At 34.2% G+C, this 17,750-nt stretch overlaps 1 long non-coding RNA gene across 1 annotated transcript in view; it reads right to left on the bottom strand.

The window, feature by feature from the left end:
- The window catches only part of LOC127164451 (uncharacterized), an 85,317-nt gene that overhangs the window by 23,836 nt on the left and 43,731 nt on the right, over positions 1 to 17,750 (bottom strand). The window contains exons 11-14 of the long non-coding RNA XR_007827651.1: positions 11,242 to 11,278; positions 10,781 to 10,972; positions 9,952 to 10,009; positions 7,946 to 8,049 (exon numbers count right to left, since the gene is read on the bottom strand). This is a non-coding gene — a long non-coding RNA (uncharacterized LOC127164451). The remainder of the gene's footprint in view (positions 1 to 7,945; positions 8,050 to 9,951; positions 10,010 to 10,780; positions 10,973 to 11,241; positions 11,279 to 17,750) is intronic.

Here is a 17,750-nt window from a genome sequence, read left to right as displayed (position 1 = left end):
CAGGAGCGTATATATACATACGATTGGGCGCCGGCACTGCATCTTGCAAACCCCTCAGCAAATGTGCTGTTTTTTCCCTGGGCATAATAATCTACATTTTCTTCTACTATTTGACTCCATCTCTATGTGTGTTTCAGAATCTCCACCCAAACCTACAGTGAGCGTCTTTAAGGATCAACATGAGGTGACGGAGGAAATGGAGCTGATGGAAGGAAGTTCAGTGAGTCTGCGCTGCTCTACTAAGATCTTCTGTCCCTTTCATCCACCAAATCTCACATGGAGCTCGTATCTCAATGAGAGCGTCACAGAACGGCAGTATCAGAGCAAAACTGAGCTCATCTCTGATCTGAACTTTACTGTTTCTCATTATCATCATGGAGTCACTTTCAAATGCACTACAACACACCAGCTACAGCAGCAGATCACAACACACGAGTTCCGTATGCTACGAGTTCAGTGTAAGACAGGAATTATTTCAATCTGTGCTGAACGATCATCTGTAACTAGTGCTGTAAATTATGAAGTAATGATTTTCTCTTCCATCAGATTCTCCTAAAAGCACATCTGTGTTGGTAAATCCAGCTGGTTTAGTTCTGGTGGGTCGTTCAGTGACGCTGAGCTGCAGCAGTGATGCAAACCCAGCATTGCTCAACTACACCTGGTACAGAGACACTGAAGGACTCCTGAATCCAGTTCAGACCGGACCAGACCTGACCATCAACAATGTCAAAATGACACACAGTGGACGATACTACTGTTCAGCTCAGAACAAACACGGCACACAGAACACATCAGTGGAGCTGGACGACCAGCAGACTCATTTCTGTCTACGACCTGCTGATGATTAACATTTTAAGGTGATCACTTGCATTTTTGATTTTATTAGACTTTAGATCCCATCCTAAAAATGATATATTAAAACTCATCTTTTCTCCTTGGTTTTTGGTTCACGCTTTATCTTGAGTGCCTCAAAACCTTTATTGTAAAATATTGAATCTGTTTTTCCCAAACCACTTGAGCTTCATGCTTGCTTCATGATAGCATTGCTGTGTGTTGTGATCTGATTTATGCATGATTTTGTAAAGTCTGAACTGTTTGAACCAAACTTGAACCAACTTTTTCTGAACTTCTGTACTTTTTTTGTTTGGTGGGAAAAAATCATGCATTTGCATGTCTTGATGCTGCATTTAGGCCTAAATTGATATATATTAAAATGGTATTACAGAAGTGTACTTTTTATATGTGCTATATTAACACTTGACTAGTACATTCATAAAGCAGTTCTATTCTGTAAAAGGGATAGATCGTTCTAAACCGCAGACTCTCAGACAGGAAAAAAGCACCTAGCGACCACACAGAACACCCTAGCAACGGCATATTAGTAACAAACAAACAAAACACTCAGAACAACCTCACAAATGCCAATCACTGTCATCAGAAATGGAAAAATTACAGTATTTATTAAGTATTTAAATGGCCTGTAATTATGTATCCTCACAGTCCAAACATGAAACCGCTGTCTTACACACACACACACACGCACACGCACATACTCTTAAGTGTAATTACATCCTGTAATGCCCAGCGCTCTGTGTGCATGATGGATTATGGCATGACACCATTATTTAGCTGAAAAATGATTAATGGCGTACGAGCTCCATAAACACTGAGCTTTGAGCTGGAACTGAGAGACAAGCCCACGGAGAGCGACTGTGACCCGCACACACCTCTGAAATAAACACCACCGCGGCCTACATGAAATATGAGCCGCATTAAAGCGCCATTGTTCTCCATATGACAGGAGGAGCAGAATTCATTCAGCATTCGTCTAAGAGCGATAAACTCTTCATTAGAACTCCAGACGTCTGTACAAAAGCCCTGGCACTAATGGAAAAGTGCAAAACTCCATGCAAAAAAGCAAGAAAACACACCTGACATGAGATTACAGCTGTCTGCCAAGAAAAAAAAAACAATGAATGTTGCTTGTAAGAAATAACTATTTCATCATAATACTTCTGAAGAGCTGTCAGCGCAGAAAAACGCTGTCAGGATGGTGCCATTCCAACATCTACCAGCTAACTAGACCATGCTAACTCTTGTATGAAAGTATGACTTAGTCAGGACTGCCAGGTCTACTTATTATAAATGACTCTGCACTTGTTTTTTAGTGGTAGACACTTATAAATGTAGACAGTCGTGGGTTGCGTGTTTGGGCTTATTTTCAGAATAAAGTTGTGTATTGTGGCTTGTTAGTGGTTTATCATTATTTAATTTCACGAGTTCACCCTAACATCTAATCCGGTTGAGTTAACAGTAAGCATATTTTGGCGTGCTGTCCTGGGGGAGGGCTCCGAGCCCGGAACATGGCCCGAACCCAGAGAACTCCCCCCATCCCAAGTATAGTGAGGAATTAGGGTGGAGGAGGGATGCCGAAAAACAGCTGAATGACGGAGGTAAGTCGGCTGTGTGCATTTATATGACTTGTGCTAGTTTGGATGATTAGCTAGACAAGTTGCACCTGTGCCAAATTAGTTGATTATCTGATCGTGCTCCTCCCGAATTTTGTTATCAAACATCATATGATGTGATGTGTCTAGTTATTTTCTTTGCCAGTCTATTTTGACATCTGAAGTCATTTGATTCAGCAACTTTATGCCATTACAAGCTACTTTTGATGCAAAAGTAAAACGTTTCTTCGTTTTGTTCCTTCCCTTTAACCCTTTATTGGTGGTTACCCACTTGGTGGTCACACTGAAATGAATGTACTCTATTTTGTTTTATTAATATTTAATCTTTAGTATTTAGAGAGGGTTTAGGATTTAGCATCACAATCTAAAAATTGTGTTTTTTTAAAAATACACAACATTTATTCTTATTATCCAATACCATGCAAAGCATGCTGGGAATTAGAAATCTACTGCAAAATGTCCAAAGTCAATAAGACAATTATATTAAGTTACTATATTTTATTACTGTATTTTTTTAAGAAAATCAATTAATGCTGAAATTTGAGTTTGTTATACACAATATTAAGGTAATGTAATAATCAATATCATTTTGTCAGCAGAACTCAAACTAATGTTGCCACTTTTAGGTTTCAAGATTTAACTAAATGAATGAACTAGAATTTTTACCTTGCAACCATGCATTTTTTAAGTTGTGGTAACAGGTCCCCATATTTATATGTTAGAGTGTACTACACAATATTCACCTCTAATTTACGCATTCTCTAATTCATTGTGGCTGATTTGTTGATTGTGCAATAAAAATTGCGCTGTACTTTCTTACTTTATATTTAATTAGTCAAATGAGAGTCAAATTAGACTATTTTTTCCATTAAAACTTTTCTAATCATGTCTACAATTTCTTTGTGTGTTCATGTAGCAAGTGTCATTAAAGTTACCAAGTTTAGTACCATTATGATTAAGTTAAAAATGTAATTTAAATTTGTCATTTTAAGATCACCAAAGAGCACCAGAGGGTATAATAATAAAATTCACATCTGATTTAGATAGCCAGGGAAATTAAAGTGGCTAGAGTTTATGTGTATTATGATTTCTGAGGACAATAAAATCGTAATTTTCAATTTAGTGCATTCATGACATAGTCATGTAGTTGGATGACTTTCTTTTGGAGCTGACTAGAAAAAAATGAAAACTAACAATACTTGTGGCAAAACATTGGAAAAATGGGATAAAATCCCTTTGTGTGCTTATTTTGGGCTTGTTTTTCCAGACCAGGTTGTTTATTTCTCTAGCAAAACCTTGCAAAACTGCCCTTACTAAAGATTTAGATTCACAATCAGATTCTGAAGATCAGACTCATGATGATTTAACGCTTTCTAACAGCAGGATGTTCCGTGACCCTAAAAAGCAATTCTGAAAGCGTTTACTAACGAGCATATGTGGACTCAGAGCCGCTGTCCTCGCTAACAAGTCCCTCTAATGAGATCATTAATTATGTCCCCCAGCAGCTCAAATCTGCTGCATCAACATGTCCAGAACAACACAAAACCGGCATGTGGGGTGTGAGAGCAGATTACGGGTCAGCGTGAGACCACACGAGCCGCGAGCGAGCCGCGAGGAGACGCGTGTTTTAGAACGGCCGCCGTCTGCTCTTAAACACCACCATCTGTATGGGAGAATGAACGAGACGCGCTAGCAGACCGTTCCCTGAACGTCTGATGCTTCATAAAAATAGCAAGAGCTGCCTGAAATCATCAACAATCAGATTTCATTGTGAGACTAAATATGAACTTGAATTAGTCTTTAAAGATCAGCTGCTCCACATTCATTTTATAGCTCTGTGCTATTACTAGATGACAACTGTTCGACTCATTTGTGTCTATTTTATTTTTTAAAACAAAATTCATAAAAAAAAAAACAAAAAACATTTTTCTCTAGAAACATTGTAGCTGAACATTCATCTAACAGTTTTTAAATGTTGCTCCTTGTTTTAGAATGTTCAGAGAAAATTCAAAGTAACATTCCAATAATGTTTGCAAAATGATAAAATGGAATGTTTCCTTTATGTTTGCAAAACATTTAAAAAACATTTTGAACACTCAACTAGACAAAAACTGACATGTTTGACCGCTGTGTTCGTGTCTTCTGTCTTCTGCATCGTCTCACGCATGCATGCATTCTTAAAATGCAGTGCATGTTAAAATAAGTTCAACTTTTAAAAAACATGTCTTGAGATTTTCAACATTTTTCATATTCCACTGCTCGCGTTTCTGCTTTGGAAATGGCCTCTTGGCCCATTAGAACATATGACCAGAATAAGCCGCAATGTGGATATTAATAGTCAAACATCTGGCAACATGAATAAGTAAGAACATATTAGTATTCAGCAGGAGCAAAGGCACCGACGTGTGCCGTGAAAGACAAACAGTTTAAGTTAAACTACCAGCCTACAATCCACCGAGCAGCAGATGCATTTCAGATTTCACAAAACTTTACTGAACGAGCCCTTGAGGAAAGTATGAACAGCACAGACAAAGATCTCGACACGAAGCTCTGAAGCAGATTTCAATATGAGTCGGTATCTCCGAGCGCATGTCAAGAGATGAGCGATGTTTTACGGGCCACATTTTAGTGTCTCCAAACCACAAGACGTCATCACCGGGAGAGTCTGATCTGATAGAAGCAGTTTGACAGAAATGTGATCTACAGCTTCAAATGCTTGGTGAATGCAGTCCTCAGAGTTGTATCCCATTTAGCCACGCTTAACAATTGGATAAATAAAAGCTTTAAAAAAAATAAAAAAACATTTTACTTAAACCCTTTATGTATAATAAATTGTACAGATATTTAATGTAATGCATTATATCTTTTCATAAATATTTTTAATAAATAATAAGTTAAAATGCATTATAATAGGTTTGTTTGTCATGTGTTTTAATGCATTAGACTTTGTAACAATTATTAGATAAGTATTATAACTATGGTTAAAATTATTCATAAAATCATACAATGCATATTAAAGTGCATCACAAGGAATAATTAAAGGAGAAGTCCACTTCCAGAACAACAATTCACAAATAATTTACTCACCCCCCGTCATCCGAAATGTTGATGTCTTTCTGGCTTCAGTCGTGAAGAAATTATGGTTTTTGAGAAAAGCATTTCAGGATTTTTCTCCATATAACGGACTTGATTGGTGCCCTGAATTTGAACTTCCAAAATGTAATTTAAATGCAGCTTCAAAGGGCTCTAAACGATCCCAGCCGAGGAAGAAGGGTCTTATCTAGTGAAACAATAGGTCATTTTTTTTCAGAAAATAAATTTTTTCAGGCTCTGGGATGCGCGTTCACGACGCTACGTACTATTGAATCATGTCGAAAAGTCACGCGGAACTTAGGCGGAACTACAGACACCGTGTTTACAAAGCGAACGCACAAAGACTAAGAAAGTGCAAGCAAGTTTATAAACGCTGTTTACAAACAAAAAGGTACAACGATGTCCTCCTCTCAAGTTGTAGGACAAAATAAGACAGAGTTTTTCGTAGTAATGATGGGAAGTTCGGATCATTTTACTGACTCGAGTCGAGACCTTTGAGTCTCGTTCAGCAAATGAACAAATCTTTTTTCAGGTCATTTCGTTCATTTTAGTAAAAACTCAAAAACCATAATTTCTTTATGACTGAAGACAGAAAGACATGAACATCTTGGATGACAAGGGGGTGAGTAAATTATTTGCGAATTGTTGTTCTCCTTTGATGCATTAAAACTCCTTCATAATACATTAGATATAATGGCTTAAACTTGAGCTTATTTCAGGCATTTACCCACAAAAACCCATTAAAAAAACACTGACTTCAGGAAGATGAAACCATGTAAAATAATGTCATCCCTGCTGCGCTCTATTAATCAGCTGTTATTAATCAACTACAGTAGCAGCGAGACTCTCTTCAAACTGTTGCTCTGTCATTACACCAGTTGAGTTAGAAGGAAAAACAGACGACAGGTTACGTTACTGCATTGTGAATGCAACACTCGAGTTTTTGCGCTCTCAAACCAACACTTGAGCATGAACTGTTGACTCTACTTGTGTGTGTGTTTGTGCTGAAGTCATTCTGTGTAATTGAACTGACTGAAAGATCTCTTCATTAGCAGATAAGAGCAAATGGGTTTAAACCCCTCGATTCTGCACACTGACCTCATTCTTAAACCATTAAGGGCTCAGGGATTTGAGCACACAATTAACGCAAACACAACTGATTTAAAGGTTATACAAAGGCAGCAAAATCAGTCTTATTTCATAGCTGTGAATGCACTCTTAAAATAAAGGTTGCAGAACGGGCTTTTCACAGCAATGCCATAAATGAACCTTTTTTTCAGTTTAAAGAAAGATTCAAAGTTGGCAGATGAGCTAAAGGAAAATATTTCTATTATAAAAAAATATTCATTCTAAATGAAAAATAATAGGCTGTTTTACCCAATTTTTGTATGTGCAACTTAGAGCGTCATCATGCGTGCATCAAATTTCATTGAAATGCATGGTGATTTAAGCCTCCTTTAAGAAGTGCTATGTGTTTTTGTCTATGTAGAGTGTTTCAAACACATAAACATGGTTTTATTTCATTTAAGATGCTGTATTTGAAGTTGGCTGCCTGTGTAGGCAGCTCACTAGCCGAGCTACTGTGTGTGAGAAGGATGGTAGTATTTTTTTCCTCTTTGCAAGAAGTGTTTTTCCGGTATGTGTATATTTATTTGGCACTCTGTTTGAATGACACACTATATAAACAATCACGCTTTGCCTAATGGGTAATTAATCAGGGTCCCTGATTAGAGGTGATAAATTACCGGCGTCTAAAGAGCACACAGTTATCCGGCACGCTCTCTCTGAATTAAACCCAATTAAACGACCCCTTGTGATTAAAACTGACTCTAAATCTCACAAAACTCTTTGATTTTTGGTTTTCGGGTGTGCCAACACAATACAGTCACTATATATGTAGCCAAAAGTTGACTGCTTTTGAAAGAAGTCTCTTTCGCTCTCCAAGAGTGCATTTATTTGATAAAAAATACAGAAAAGGCTGTAATATTGTGAAATATTATTACCATTTAAAATAACTGTTTGTTATGTGTATATATTTTAAAATGTAATTTATTACTGAATTTTCAGCATCATTACTCCAGTCTTCAGTGTCACACGATCCTTTAAAAATAATTTATGAATAATTTTTCACAATGTTATTGTATTTTTTTATCAAATAAATGCAGCCTTGGTGAACAGAAGAAACTTCTTTCATAAACTTGTACAAATCCTAATTATTCTCAACTTTTGACTGGTAGTGTATGATATCAACATCAATCATAAATTCAACCTGTTTAACAATGAACAATGCACACTAGACTTCAGTATTTAAGGTGTGTGTGTGTTGGCACTAACATAACTCTGAAAAACCGGTTCATTTTACACTCCTGCGCTTCTGTTTTTACCTCCGTCCATGATGTTCTTCACGTAGCTCGGCGTCTTCATCTCTGGAGCTGGGCGCGGATCTGAGGGCTTCTGGCTTATTTTCTGCTGTCACTATCATTTTCTCCTGCAAACACAAACCTACAATATCAGGCACAGCATCTCTCACACACATGCTCATTTCTCATACATACACATCTGTTTTTATAATAGTATTTCACCATCAGAACGAGTGTGGCTGTGGTGAGTGACAGAAAAACACTGGGGAGGGTATTTGTGTGTATTTCAAATGCAGGGAGAAATGCTGATATTCGCTCTGCGTGTAACTGAGTGAAAGAGAAATGAGCCGACGGGTACAAAGACACAGACTACGAAACGTGTGACATCTGATACCTCATTTAATTTAATTTAATTCTATGTCATATTTAAAATGGAGGGAAATTCATCTGTGTGGCTGCACTAGGACTCTGTGACGATGAAGAATAAATCATGGTGGAAATAAAGCAGAAAGAAACACAAATTCAGACACAGACATAGAATATCAGAATACGATCAAGAGGCTGAACATCCCAAGATATAAAATTAAGAAAATATGACAATACTATATGAATACTCTAAAAACAAAGTGTGGAAAATATAAGAATATGGTAAAAAAAAACGCATAAAATGAAAAATATAGTAAATAAAGTCAAGAAAATATGAAAGTACAATAAATAAAGTGCAGGAAATATATAGTAACTAAAACTATAAGGATACAGTTATTAGAGCAAAAAATATGAGATTTATTGAAGGACAGAAAACATGAGTAGAGTTAATAAAATACAGTAAAAATATGAGAATATAGTATAGTACAGAAAATATGAGGATACAGTAAATAAAGCATAGAAATATGAGAATACAGTGAAGTGCAGAAAATATGAGAATATGGCAAATAAAGTGCAAAAAATATGATGATACGGTAAACAAAGTGCGGAAAATATGAAAATCTAGCAAACAAAGTGCTAAAAATATGAGAAAGTAAATAAAGTGCAGAAAATATGGGAATACTGAGAATAAAGTGCAGAAAACATGAGATTACAGTAAATAAAGCACAGAAAATATGATGATATGGTAAACAAAGTGCTGAAAATATGAGAATAAAGTAAATAAAGTGTAGAAAACATGAGAATACTTTGAATAAAGCACAGAAAACGAGATTACGGTAAACAAAGTGCTGAAAATATGAGAATATGGTAAATAAAGTGCAGAAAACATGAGATAATGGAAAATAAAGCACAGAAAACATGATAATATGGTAAACAAAGTGCTAAAAATATGAGAATATGGTTAAAAAAATGCAGAAAACATGAGAATTCTGTCAATAAAGAGCAGAAATGTAGCAAGTGTTTAAAATATGAGAATACATAAATAAAAAGCAGAAAATATCAATAAACACTGTTTGAGATACAGTAAACAGAAAATATCAGTAAACAGAATGAAGTGAAATCAGTATGTGAAACACACTAAGCAGTTTGCGAATATAGTACAGAATATGCTCAATAAAAGCATGAAACGATAACGGAAGCATAAAGCCGTGAGTCTGACAGCAGTAGTGACCTCAGTGTCTCTGCTCGTGCTCGTTTTCGTTGCAGGAGGACTCTTGAGGTGTTTCAAAGAGTCTCACCTTGGCTCACGTGTGCATCTCATAACTTCACTCCTGACCTTCCCTCCATTAGCACTCATCTCTGTCTGATAAGACCGTGTTCTGTTATCTGGAACGTACGCCGATTATTTTACCCAAGAGTCTCTGAGTGTGTGTGTGTGTTTGAGAGAGTGTGAGGTGATACAGAGGACGCACTTTAAATGGAAACATACAGAGTGAAAGACAAGTGTCTCACACACACACTGATAAGGACACTTCCGCTGCACTTACTGTAGGAAACCAGAGACACGTTTGACCAAGTGTGACACGTGTGTGTGTGTGTGTGCGCTGTTTCGTTCTACATGCACTATTAACAAACTACATCACATATAAGACATGTAGTGATACCTGTTTTTTTAGCTTTTATCCACGTTTCTCTGTAAATCTCCTGCACCTGAGACTGGACCTGATTGAAAACAGAGTGTAGCAAATGCTGTCAAAGATGGTGTTGATTCATGCACACTACTGTTCAAAGGTTAAGAAATCATTCTAATATGCCGCTCAAGAAACATTTCTGATTATCAGCAATTTTGAAAACAGTTCTGCTGCCCAATATTTTTGTGGAAATCGTGATACATTTTATAGAAAGTTCAAAGGAACAGCATTTATTTGAAATCTTTTGTATTATAAATGTCCTTACTGGCACTTTTGATCAATTTAATGCATCCTTGCTGAATAGAAGTTTCCCCCGCAACAAAAGAAAAAATGTATGTAAAACTGTCTAAAACTAAAACCTATTTTTTAATCTATTTTTTAAATTGAAATACGATTAGTGTTTTTATTAATATTTTGAATTAGTTTTCATTTTTATTTTTTTCTGGTTTCGTTTAAAAATTGGTTAAAGTTTTGGTCATTTTGTTGTGTTTTTTTTATACGTGTCTGTATAGGTTTCATTTCAGTTTTAGTTTTTGTAGTACATCAAGTTGAACTAAATGAAAATGAAAAATGTTGCCTTGCAACTAAATAAAAACTTTGTTTTTAGTTAATGTTAATTAATTAAGGTACTTTTTTAAGGTTTTAGTTAACTATAATAACCCTGATTCAGTATCTCAAAGAAACTAAAATAACACTGATGTGCAGGTACGGTCATATACAATTGTGGGTTTATATGTGCTGCCAGAAATGGAAAGTGAGTTAAACTGGAAAAAATCTGGAGTCTTCAAAGATGTCATTTCACCTCGACTCTTCAAACGCTGTTTAACCCACAGTTGGGATCACAACACAGCATCTTCAGCGGCATGAGCTCCACACGTCAAACACCGTCTCAAACGCTGACCCGCGTGTCAAAACATGACCAGTGAATCTCAGAGCAATCGCCACTGCTTTAGTGCAAGGCTGAATGCCTCCTGCAGTCATCTTGAAGATAAATCTGTGGAATGAATGTAAAAAAACAGATTCAAGTTGCAGTTGATTTAGTTCCTCGCATGTCAAATATGTTCGAATCTACACCAGAAACTCTGCTTATAACTTTCAGAGGGATAGAAACTTATGTGCACTAATTCATCATGGCTGCAGCATCAGCAGATATTGACACGCTCATGACAGACGTCCCGTCCCACTCTTCACCGCGATTGGCTGTGGCGTTTCTCACCTCTCATTTGCGTAAAGTTTAGTGCTGCTCAACTTTCTGACACTCACCGCTAACTCAGCTCCGCTGTCAGTCGTGCCGGAGAACCTGTGGAGGAGAGCGGACACATTCTTATGTAAAGTCAAACGCTGATTGGCCGATGAGTTGTGATGGTCATGTGACACTGTGTGTGTTTGAACGGTGTGGGAGTGAAGGGCAGCAGTGGAGATCAGGCACATCTGTAAGAGAGATGAAAGTTTGACCCTCACAGAGACACACAGAAGAATCTGTCTTTCATTTTTCACTCCAGCTCTTTTTTTTTCATCTCTTTTCCCCACATGAAATATTGATATCTCAAAACAGTTTCTGAAACACTTTACAGTAAGGTTTACATTAGTTAACTACAAACTATTTTTCTAGTAAGTCACTAGAAAATCACTAGTTTGTGGAATTTTCCAGTAAATTCCACAAACAAAGAAATGGCAAGTAATTAAATTAAATGAAAAATGAAATTTTGAAATAGTATTGTTTATTTACAATTCTGAAAAATGTGTGTGTATATATATATATATATGTGTGTGTGTGTATTAATAAAACAGTATATTAAACAACAGAATTTGGACTCAGCTCTTAAACTTGAATTCAGATCTTTAAAAGTGCAATTATATTTTCTTGAAAAATATACTCCAGTAATAATTTTTTTTACAGTGTATTTATCAAGCATTTATTAATCTTTAGATTATGTTTTTATTTTATTTATTTTTACCATATTTTGTGTCATTTAAGTTGAATTTTTATCATATTAAACATGCTGCAAATTATATTCCAGAGGTTTTAAAAAAAAAAAAATTTTTACCAAATTGTCTCATCTGAAATTTTATCATCTGAAACATGTTGCAACTTATATTCCAACTTATTATTTTTTGTTTTACTATATTTTCTGTATTGTAAGTTGTTGTTTTTATAAGCTCTTTAAAAGTGCAACAATATTTTCTTGAAAAATATACTCCAATAATAATTTTTTACTGTGTAGTTATCAAGCATTTATTAATCTTTAGATTCTGTTTATTATGGAGGACTAGGTGCACCACCTAAAAAAATATGAATTTGTCAATTAAATAATTAACAATTTATTAATTCATTAATTTGGTTAGAAAATGACATGCCAAAAATATTAATAATAATAATTAAGAAAAATACGTGATAATAAAATAGTATATTAATTATGAAATAAAAAAAAAATCTGTCTTTAACTCTTTAAGATTGAAATATTTTTTTCTTGTAAAATTTACTATAAAAATCTTTTTCAATATATATTTACAAAGCATTTTTAAAAACTTTTGCAACAATTATCCCTGAGAAGCTGCTTTGAAACAATCTGTACTGTATAAACTGGTATAGAAATAAATGTGATTTCACTTGACATGTTTGTGTTTGTATGTTTAAGTGAACACTGATCTGTAAAATATTAACATACTCACAGTTCATAAAACATAAACCAGCTTATTTCTGCAGGTAATCTCACAGCGACGCGTTCATCAGGAAAATGAAGGAGAAATTCAGTCTCGGAAAGACTTTAAATGGCAATAAAACCCAGAAGGGACATTTAATAAGTCATTTGCAGTTTATGGAGAAATGTAATTATCATTAACGCTTAGAAGTATGAAATATAAGTGAATCATCACTGATGTACAGATGAAAAATTAACACGTTTTTCATTTACAGCTTCAGACTCAGAGAGGAAGAAATTACACCATGACAATGTCCAATGAAACTGGTTAAATATATGTAATGAATCTCATTTATAATAAATAAACCTGTAAATTAGATGAGTTTGATGATCCATTCAGAAGTGTTTATTTGCTATTGTACGTATCAGTGTCTGTTTAAATATCTACTACACTCATACAGCAGTACCTATGAATACTAATGTGATGCTGTTGAAGAGTGTTAAAGGCTCCGGCGCGTCTCTGACTCTCTGTATTCAACAGATAAAGAAAATTCATGTGGATGAGAGACGCTCTTCACCAGCAAACACACTCACACTCATCGGATACTCGCTTTCACTGCTGATAAATGACTCAAATGTCTGTGTGTGTATGAATAATCTTGGGCTTTTTATCTTTTTAAAAGAAGGAACATCTGAAGTATTTTAAATTATGGCCCATATACAATGATATCAACACATTTTCTTTAAACAGCTGAACGGTGCAACTGCATAATGTACTTAGCAAGCAAAAAAAGTTTTTCAAGAAATACTTACAATGGTTTAATACACCATTTTATTATTGTGTTATTGAAATGTTAATTACTTAATTGATAAATCCATACAGTATTTTTGTGATACACCCAGCCCCCCAAAATAAACACAAGCAAAATTCATTTTTATACAAATTGTTGTATTGTAAGCAAAAATAAAATAAAACAAAATGATATATACAGTATTACAAAAAAAAAGTAACTTTTTAAAGAAATATTCACAATGGTTTAATGTACTATTCGACAGATTATTATTAATTGTTTCAATTATTTTTGCACGTTATTTTGTAAATAATAATAATAATGTATTTAATAAATAATTATTTATAACTATCATTGATAAATTAATATTTTTGTGCTCCACACAGTCCCCCAATAACAAACATAAGCTATTAAGTAAAAAAAAAGAAAAATATTTTATGAAACTCTTCAAGAAATATTTACAGTGCCACAACATACAATTTTAGTTTTCTTAATTATTAACATTATTTATTTTGCTTTAAAATAGGAATTAATACACTATTATTTAATTGATAAATTCATATTTTTTATGTGATACACCCAGTCCTCCATAATAAACACAAGCTAAATCCATTATTGCATTGAACTAATAAATTAAGTAAAAAAGAAAAAAAAAAAAAAACTTCTGAAACCTCTAAAAGTAATACTTACAATGGTTTAATGTACTATTTAATTAATGTACGTTATTTTTAGTACTATTTAATTTAAATGTTATGTTTTGCATTTTATTTGTTAAAAAACAAAATTATTAATTATTTAGTCAAATACATTTTTTACATGTGGTACTCCAAGCCCTCTGTCATAAATATTTTTACGTAAATTACTGCAGTGAACTGAATGGCAATTTACATAAAAACTCATTATTTTCACAGAAAAGTTCCAGAAATTAGTCCAGATTTGTGACATTTGTGTCAGATACTCATTAAAATAATTGTACATTTAAATATGTAAGTCAGACAGTCATTATCGCAAAACACACCCAGTCAGGGTGATCAGAACAGGTGATTTATTTTGTGATAATGACTGTCTGATGGTACATAATAATGTGCATTACTTGGCTACTTAGTAAATAAATCAATAAATGTACATGAAATATTGATTTAAGTGTAGATTATTTATTATGTGAGAAGAAAGACTACAGTGGTACGAAACCACAATCAATTAGACAGTGTAACGTCGTTATAGACACATTTCTGACAGCGGAATGAGGCGACTGACCAGTCAGAATGAAGTACGCCAGAGACGTGTGTCATAAACATAAATACTATGAGTCTCTCTCGCTCTCTCTTTATTCGCCTGCAGGGAACGAGTGACATTAAAAAGCTCCGGATTTCATGTCTCTCTCCTCAGAAGGCATAGAGACCTAAGTACCACACACACACACGCTTTGATTCTGCACTATAAAACATGACGCTTGAGGTCATTTAGTTCCATCAGCACAGTCTCCTGTGTATGTGTGTGTGTGTGTGTGTGTGTGTGTGTGTGTGTGTTTTCTGCATCGATACAGTCATAAACAAAGGGAGACCAGACGACCTACGGGAGGCCAATTAGCGAGAAACATCGAAACACACTTACATTTACACACAACACACTTGTGCTCACATCCACACGAGAGAGCATTTGTTCAGCCACTAGTTTGAGTCGACCTTTCATAGATCATGTAACATCAGACCAGTGTTGTTATTGTTAACAAAATACTAAACACTAAAACTATTTAAAAATCTGTTTTTCATTCATTGAAATAAAGCTGAAATTAAATATAAATATAAATATTGCATGAAAAATATAAACTTAAAAAAATTAAAACCGTTTAAAATTACTTAAAATTGTTTTGCGTTAACTGAATTTAAGCGGAAATAAAACTAATAAGTATTAGATAAAAAATGCATACTAAAATAGCTTTTAATCTAAATAAAGCTAAAAAAAAATGTTTTAATTAATTATATATAAACATTAATTTTAATAAAGTAGAAATAAAATAAAGCATAAATATTAACTGAAAAACATTCAAAAAACAAAGTATTTAAAATAGTTTTTATACTTGAAATAAAGCTATATTAGTTGAATATTAGTTGAAAAACTTACATTTAAAATAAACACAAACTTTACAGAAATATTACAAACTCTAATTATCATCGAAAAACATGTAACAAAATGACTAAAACTGCCATTAAAATTAAAACTGAAAATGAAAATAAAAGTTAATTCAGTTTATTAATAAATACTATATTAGCACATACACAATACAGAAATAACACAGAAATAACCAAAATAATCTGGTCAACATCAGTGGTAAAAATTAGACGCTATAACAAATCTACAAAAGTCTATAAACTTTCATTCATGTCAAATTAATTTAAGACACGTGAGAGCTGGAAATAATATTCTATGAAAATAATTAGGGTTAAATGTGCAGGTCGATTCAACACACACTCATATCATTACCTACAGCCTAACGCAAACCCTAAAATAAATCCTTACGCATTTTTAGAAAAAATTATTAATATTTTTTTCTAAACAACAATGTCCTCAAATATCCCTAAAGCGCAGCGCAATGAATACAGTTTTCTTTCTAGCTTTGTCATTAAATGTGTCGTTTCTGAGATCTCACACACTGCAGCCACTGCCACTGTACTGTGTGTGTGTGTGTGTGTGTGTGAACCTCAGTGACATTTCTGAAAGTTTAATAGCTTGTGTGTGTGTGTGTGTGTGTGTGTGTGTGTATGTGTGTGTGTGTGTGTGCGTGCTGTGAGAGGATTTGACTCAGATTTGAACAGTAACAAAAGCATTTTAAATCCAGACTGCTCTGAGATCAGTGACCTGGTGAATCTGCTGAGAGGATTACAGCTACACACACACACACACACACACGCACACACACACACACACATGCTGTTGTGTCTGTGTATGAGAAAAATAAAGCAGCTGAAGCAGAACTGATACACACACACACTCACACACACACACACAGCAGAGAGAGCAAGTGAGTGCAAGAGACATGAATGAGTTCATGCATTGTGGGATTGCAGCTCTTCCTGCTGTCTGTGAACTGTAGTCCGGTTCAGTGTGGTTTTGTTCAGGGTTTATTGATTCTGGGAGGTCGACCAGAGACAAGCTGAGATACAAGGGAAAACCTAATATTAATTTATGCTCATATTAATATTATTTGTGTGTGTGACAGTGTGTGTGTGTGTGTGTGTCCACAATGGAATACAAACATTCTGCTTACTGCACACAACACTACACTAGCTTTATTTTTTAATATATTTTCTGTAATGCAAGTATCATCTGAAACATGTTGTGACTTATATTCCAAAGCAACTTTAATTTTATTTTTAATTTTTTACTATATTTTCTGTAATATAAGTTGGGTTTTTATCATATGAAACATGTTGTGACTTGTATGCCAAAATGACTTTAATTTTTTAAAACATTTTTTACTGTTTTTATCATATGAAACATGCTGTGAGTTATATTGAAAAGTGACTTTAATTTTATTTTTTACAGTATTTTTATAAATACAAGCTGTTTTTTATCACCTGAAACAAACTGTGGCTTATATGTCAAATATATATGTTTACCGAATAGTAACAAGAACTAAAATGTAATAATGTAATAAAAGTTCAACAACGTGGTTTTGACCTGATGTGACTTGTAGTAAAGTGAGACTTATTTTCTGGAAAATACAGTAAATGCTGTCATTAAACATTCCACACACAGGAGCTCATTAAATTGCATAGTTATGAGTAAGTGGCATCTTATTCTTGCAAATAAATATGATTACTGTGTATAAATGTGAACATAAATTGAAGTTTGAGTACAAATGAATCAATATCTTCTCAATCACAGTTTTTTTTTTAAGTAAATGTTATTTGTACAATTTATTCCTTTTTTTGTTAAATTTGCAGATTGCTCATTTCTAACTTTACCTGGTCATTTCATATTATGTTTACTTATTTGAGCCTCATGTTGTGTTCAGGTCATTTTGACCAGGAGTGGATTTTCTTTTTCCAAATGCCAGTCAACGTCCAACTGCACTGGACAAAACCTTACTGACTTTGCTCACACAGGGAGACAACAATCTCCCAAAAACTTTGGTAAGTTTGGCAAGTTTTGGGGATTTTATGACGTTCCTGTTCAAAGAAGATCGGCATACTAAAAGTGCAATAAATTTCTCGTTATGCTCTATTATCACCAAATCTTGAATTTTCTTTTCTTTTTAACTTGTTTTCTTTCAGGTAGCACAGGTTTGGTTTTTTATTTCTTTTCAGAACCGATTGACCGTAGGCCAAAATTATCC

Source organism: Labeo rohita, chromosome 4 (assembly GCF_022985175.1).
Source record: "Labeo rohita strain BAU-BD-2019 chromosome 4, IGBB_LRoh.1.0, whole genome shotgun sequence".
NCBI classification, from domain to species: domain Eukaryota; kingdom Metazoa; phylum Chordata; class Actinopteri; order Cypriniformes; family Cyprinidae; genus Labeo; species Labeo rohita.
The sequence above is the reverse complement of the archived record's forward strand: the minus strand, read 5'-3'. Positions and strand labels throughout refer to the sequence as shown.